The 7,266-nt window shown below is 35.9% G+C and overlaps 1 pseudogene; it reads left to right on the plus strand.

Moving 5' to 3' along the window:
• The first annotated feature begins 450 nt into the window (after positions 1-450).
• LOC140813632 (ubiquitin domain-containing protein DSK2b-like) lies at positions 451-6,928 on the plus strand (annotated as a pseudogene).
• Positions 6,929-7,266: the final 338 nt, after the last annotated feature.

A 7,266-nucleotide genomic window follows, 5' to 3' on the forward strand; every position in this document is an offset into this window, starting at 1 on the left:
AAAAGAAAAAAGAAAAAATTCTAGAATTTGACCGTAATAAAATACAAACCAAAATACGACAAAAATTTGTGTGCGACGATCTCACGAATCGACTTTGTGAGACAGATCTCTTATTTGGTTCATCCATGAAAAAGTATAATCTTTTATGCTAAGAGTATTACTTTTTATTGTGAATATGAGTAGAGTTGACCCGTCTCACAGATTAATATCCGTGAAACGATTTAACATGAAACTCACTCTCAAAATACAAACCAAAATTAAAATATAATAACAGAATTAAAATATGCATTTGCCATTTGTCGACATATCGGTGGTATGAAATGACGTTTTTATCCTCCATACGCAAGAGCTTCCAGGAATATTACGACCAAAAGGTCAACCAAACTAACCTTCTTCTCTCTCTACTCTACCCTGATCAAAACAAAATTCACCTCTTCGGTATGCGTCTCCCACACCTCTCTCTCTCTATGTATATATGTGTGTATATATATGTGTATAGATTATATGATTCTGATGAATTAATTTGATCTCCAATCACAATCTGATTTGCTAAACTGGAAGTTGTTGCAATCAATTTAACATTTGCGATCCTTCTCATTTGTTAGGGTTTTCAATTAGGGATCGAGCTTGTCGAGAAAAAATCCAATGGGTACAGAGGGAGAGACAGGCGCCGGCGTTGTGGGAGTGGAGGAGGTGAATATCAGCATCCGATGCTCCAACGGCTCTAAATTTTCGGTGCGAACGTCTCTCCAATCCACGGTGGCGGAGTTCAAAGGTCTATTGGCGCAGAATTGCGATATCCCTGCTGAACAACAACGGTTGATTTACAAAGGTCGGATCTTGAAGGACGACCAAACCCTCATCAGCTTTGGTATGCTATTCTAAACTGCTACCTTGTTTTTATTTATTTATAAATATCCCTGTTTTTAGCTATAAACGAATTTTGATGTTGTGTTATCGTGTAGTTATCTCGCGTTTCGCGAAGTATTGAAATCATTGGTTTTTGAAAATTTGCGTTTGTTAAATGTTTAGATTAAGATTTGGTGTTTTGAGGATTTAGGTTGGGGTTTACATGGATAAATTATACTTTGTCCGTGGTCCCTATTTGATACGCCTGCATTCTTTATGTTTGATGACTAGATTGTTGACATTATTTTTTTGTGATTGTTTGCATTTTCAGCTAAATAAATAGATGCGCCAATATGATTTGAAATTCAAATTAGTCGTTCCTGTAATCCCCAAGTGTAGGTTGGAATTAGTTGTGAACTTGCCTAAATACAAACTTGGAGTCAAGTGAATGAAAGACAATAGACGAATGAGGGGAATATTTAGCAAAATGACCTTTGTTTTACCATGAATTTGAAATCTAAACTTCTCGATTTTTAACCTTTGTTAGGTCTTTGTACAAATAAGATTAATATATGCTTGATGAATTCATAATGCATGCTAAGAGAGGTTTTCCATTACTGGAATCACATTGTGGTGGTCAAATTAGGGAATTTTAGTTGATAATTGGTATAGCATCGCCTCAAAATGAGAATTTATTTTGTGTCACCTTTCCCATGATGGTTGAACCATTTGATTTTCTATTTCGTGTATTGTTCGTTGAAGCCTTGCGAGAAGCACATAAATATTCACTTGTAATAGCTACCAATAGAGATCCTCATCAAAAAAGTATAAGAGCGATGTTGGCTGAAAGAAAAAGGAGACGTCCCTTGTGTTGAAATTTGAAAGCAGTGTGCTTGTTTGGTGCCTGTCCTCACTTTTCCCCTTTTCAATGACAAAAAACAGAAGCTAAAAACATTTTTCTTCCTTGAATATTTCCAGCTAAAATCTTTAAGCCACATATCTTTTGCTTGTCAAATATTGATTTCAAACACCATATTGCTCAATCCTTTTTCTTCACTGTTTGTCATGCAAAATCAATTGTGTTTAACTCGTTGACTTGTGTAATGTATTTCTGAATCCCAAGGAAAGTATATCTTTTCCAATCACCTCTTTTATCTCTTGTCGCCCAAAAAAATTTGAGTTGAACAAGATGCGTTCAACCAAGCACTGTCAAAATATTTCCCCCTCATATTTCCATTTTTTTAAATATTGATGCTGCTAATGTTTGTCCTTATATCATAAAGGATTCATTATTTTCTTAAATAGGTTTGCAGGCAGATCACACTGTCCATATGGTCCGTGGTTCTGCACCTGCTGCATCACCGCCCTCTGCTGCTCCTCCAAGTGCTGCCCCCAACAATGGGGGCGCTGGGCTCACTGATGGCGGTGCTTCATTGTTTCCTGGGCTTGGTTTAGGGACAATTGGTGGCACAGGGGCATCTGGATTGTTTGGAACTGGGCTTCCTGAGTTTGAACAGTTGCAGACAGCTAACTCAGAACCCTAACATGATGAGGGAGATAATGAACACCCCTGCGATCCAAAGCCTAATGAACAACCCTGATGTTATGCACAACTTAATTATGAGTAACCCTCAAATGCGTGAGATCATGGACCGGAATCCTGAACTTTCTCATATTCTTAATGATCCCAGTATCCTTAGGCAAACACTTGAAGCTGCACGGAATCCGGAATTAATGCGTGAGATGATGCGGAACACTGACAGGGCCATGAGTAATATTGAATCTTCTCCCGAGGGATTTAATATGCTCAGGCGCATGTATGAAAATGTACAAGAACCCCTTTTAAACGCAACAACAATGGGTGGTGGCACTGGAGCTGATGTGGCATCAAATCCATTTGCAGCCTCTATTGAGGAATCAAGGTACTGCTCAAAATCCAGTGGGGTCTGATTCTTCAGCCACTGGTCCTGACATGACCACAGGAACCACAATTCCAAACAGCAACCCACTTCCCAACCCATGGGGTAATTCTGGTGAGATACGAATTGATTAAATCTTAAAAGCTTTTGCTTGTAATTTTTTTATTTTGCTTTCTAAAAAAATTTCTCGGCTTTAATATCTTTGGTGGAATAGTTATATATAGGCAATAGGAACATTTGTTTCCAATTTTTCACTCTTACTGTTTTTATTTAACTGCTGTGCTCTTTAGCTATTTCTCAAGTTTTAGTTTACTTTTCATGTCCATTTTCTTGATTTTCCAGTTACTGATCTGGAAAATTTTGAAGTGAAAATGATTCTCCATGTATCTCCGTTCCCCATTTGATGTGATTGTCTGTTTTCTGCTCTTTGGTTCCCCTTCTATGTCTTGCCAACCATAGTTATCCTACAATTTTCAGATCTAGTTGAAGCAGCGTTCATCCTGCACCTCATGCCGTATCCTCAGCTGGTGGTTTATGTATTTTTTTAGGTTTGGTAATGTTTTGTCTGTGTATTATATTTTCCATGCTTTTTACATGCTCAACCAGATGAAGAAAGAAAACTTATAGAGCCTTCCTACTTGGTTGTGTAGGAACTGTTCAATAAACACAGTAGATTCTTATTTTGGTCAATAGATTTTTTCCCTTCTCTAGTTCGTGTAATACTGTTGTTTCTTTCTATCTTTTAAGAAGCTTTCTAACTGAGCTTAATGGGATATTTTAGGCGGTTCCCAATCAAATAATGCTAATCCAACTGGTGATGCGAGACTGCCCCCTACTGCTGGGGTAAGGGGGCTTGGCATACCTGGATTGGAGCAAATGGGCATGCCAGATCCCTCTTTATTCAATCAATTATTGCAGAATCCGTCCGTGACGCAGATGATGCAAAATTTGCTTTCTAATCCCCGGTACATGGATCAAGTACAACCATTTATACTTTAATAAATTGATTTAGTAACTTTACTTGGCGCTACTTTTCCGTGAGCTACAACTTGATTGCAGATCCTAGGCTTAAATCCTCAACTTCGCAGCATGCTTGATATGAACCCTCAGTTGAGAGAAATGATGCAAAACCCTGAGCTTGTTCGTGAGTTGACCTCTCCTGAAATGATGCAGGTGTGCCTCTATAAGCACTTTTACTCTTTCTCAGCAAACAGATATTTTTTATATTTAATTTAATTGAGATATAACCGAAGTTATTAAGGGCAGAACATGTGCCAAGGGATCTTGGAGCCCGAGACTCAAGGCATAAGCCGACCAAAGATTTTGTACCCAAACGATTGGTTAATTTGTTAGTTATTAAACTGGCAGTTTATTCAGTTAATAAAATGAATGTAAGTTAGGAAGTCGTTTATGCATGCAGACAACTCAGGTGTAATACTGATTGTTGAAGATAAAGGTCTTCTTCCTCTCATTATTTTATACTATTATGTTTGTTAATAAAATATGTGGCGGATAAGCATTCTAGGATAAAAAAGTATACATGCATCAGACAGTTCTGAATCAACTTCAGACATAAGGTATAAACAACAAACTTTAGACTTAAACTAATATTTAGTTATAAACTATGAGGTATAACCCAAATTAGGAATTTAAGCAACCAAATTAATATTTTTAGATGTAGTGATAAACATTCGATTCAAATAAGAACTTCAACCAATAAAACACAAATTATTTGCAAACAATTAGAGTAGCAAGAATTTTTTAAAATATTTACAAATAAATAGGAAAAGAAATTAAAGAAAATAGCAAATACCACTCAAAGAAGCCTAAAAATGCTATATAAAATTGCCGGAGTTGTCGCGGGATACGTTCTGACTGGAAGCTTGTAATGATTGTGGGCTACCATGCATTGCAGTTAATTATCCAAAACGAGTATAACAAAAATTTAAAATAAAATAGGCAAGTGGTCTTTGAGCCTGAACTAAGGGACATCTGATATGATGAGGCGAGTGCCTCTTCAATATTAGTGTGTCAGAGGTGTTTTCAGGCTCACTGGCTTGGGCCTGATGAGTCTCACACTCTAGGGGCCCCTTTAGCAACACCAGGGATAACACTTTTTTCTGGTTTGGGCTGTTGTAGTTCAACATCACGGCACACTGAAAATCGAACTAGGTTTAATTAGTTTAGTCTGAGTGATAACTGACAAGTGACAACAATGAACTGTTCTTGATTCATTTTATAATTGATAAATTAAACAAGATCAGATATTAGCTTATTATGCACCTCGGGATGTGTTAACCTGACATGTAAACTGACACATAAATTTTTTCTGTGTAATAAGGCCATATAAAAATGGAAGAATTACGTGGTTGGACAATATTTTTAGTTAATACTCCCAAATTATACTGATGTTTTTGCATTGTACTATTTGTGACTCTTATGCTATATACAACTAAATCATATCACTGTTTCATTATTTACAGTCGCGGTGAATCTGTAGAAAATTTACAGAAAATGTTAAAACTTTTGGATGGAGATTCCTAGCCCACTCTCTATCTACAGTTTAGTGTATAAATATAGTATCTACCATATTTTCAGTTATTTATTAATACTATAGTCTATATTTGTCACATTGTTAAAACTAACTTTAGCATTGTTGCATACTTTAATGTTGATAATTTCCTTGAAAAGCATCAATTCATCTCTATAAGATGCTAGGTCAATCAGGATTAAAACTCATACTTGACCAGTTGGTTCTTCATGTCAAATGATCTGTTGTGAATGTTGCAGTTTTACAGCCGGTGGAGAATAAATATATAGTGTGTATGAGTTTCAATGTAGGTTATTAGACTGTTTGCTCTCCTTTTTTCAGTCTTTTTTTTTTTGGTCTCAGCAAATGATGGCTTTGCAGCAACAACTCTCTCAACTTAGTCGGCAGCAACCCACCCCGTGAGTGTGAAACTCCTGTTTTCAATTATTTGTTTCTTTTTTATGTTATTTCATTTTCAGATATTGATGACTTGGATATAGTTGTCTGCATAAAACGTTTATCGATGCAGCTATCCTTGCCTATGATTAATTATTTAATGTTTTCTGCTGTTTATGACTATTGCCTTCATTTAGTCGAATAGTAAATTTTTTTCTCTTTAATCCTGCTCAGTCATGCAGTACTTACAGATAATGCAGTACTTCGTTGTTGGTTACTTATTTCCATTAAGCCTTGCAATTAGTAGCAGATTGTGTGTTTTCATTTGGTGTTGGAAAATAATTTCAAGTATCTGTGTTTGAGTTCTTTTAAGTTATGTCAGAAGGTTAATTCTTCATTGGATCGCCATTAAACTCGATACAAATGCAGTTAAACTCACATCTAAATGTTAACAAGAGATCGTCTATCAAGTCCCATCAGCATTAAATACAGAATTCTGTTACTTCTGCTTTTGCCCTACCTGTTATTTACTTTTTTGGGATGCTTCTGTTGCGGAGGTGTAAACCAAGTATTGTTTTTCAATATCAACTTAGAAATTAGTTGTAACATAACCTGTCTGTCTATATTTCAGGGAAGGAGCTCAAACCAATCAGGGTACAGGTATGAACCGAATGTAGAATATTGTGTAGATATTCTTACGCAAATGCTTAGTTGGTGTCTGCAAAATACAGGAAACCAAAACAATATGGGTCTTGATGCTCTGATGAACATGTTTGGTGGATTCGGAGCTGGTGGTTTGAATGTTCCAAGCACAAACAATCCTACTGGTTAAACTCTCTTTCCGACTTTGGTTTGTTATTATTCGAGGAGTTTCGATCAAAATCACAAGTTTTTCTTGGTTGTTACTGTAGTCCCCCCAGAGGAGCTGTATGCGACGCAACTATCACAACTTCAAGATATGGGTTTCTACGACAGGGAGGAAAACATCAGAGCTCTCCGCGCTACATCAGGAAATGTTCACGCTGCTGTGGAACGACTTTTGGGGAACGCAGCTCGATAGTGTGTTCACTTTGTTTGCTTACATAGTTTGTTTGAGACCTGGGGATTATTATGCGCATAGTACTTGTTATGCACCATCTTCTTTTTCCACAGCTATTATTTCACACCAGGCCACTTCCGGAACATTTTATCATTGTTGGTTATATTAAATTCAAAATTTAAAAATTCTTTTTTTTCCACATTTTAATCTTATGTCTAATAGTAGATGATTATCTCATCGTGATAAGATTATTAATGTTTAAATTGCGTTTCACAATTGTAATAAAAAAACTGGTGTCTTTGAACTCAGCCAGCTAAATGCTATACTCAATTTCACAACGATTTTACTATTTGCATGTGTAGAATATACAATGATTATATGAAGAGAACAATTTTCATATTACTCTAACTTTCTTTATTTTTCAACAATTAATTCAATATACGATAGTCTCGATAAAGTTCAGATTTTATTTTACTAAATTCTTGAAAAATAATATAATTGAGTTGTTTTAAGATAGATTTACATATAATTAT

This window comes from Primulina eburnea, chromosome 15 (assembly GCF_022965805.1).
Source record: "Primulina eburnea isolate SZY01 chromosome 15, ASM2296580v1, whole genome shotgun sequence".
NCBI lineage: Eukaryota > Viridiplantae > Streptophyta > Magnoliopsida > Lamiales > Gesneriaceae > Primulina > Primulina eburnea.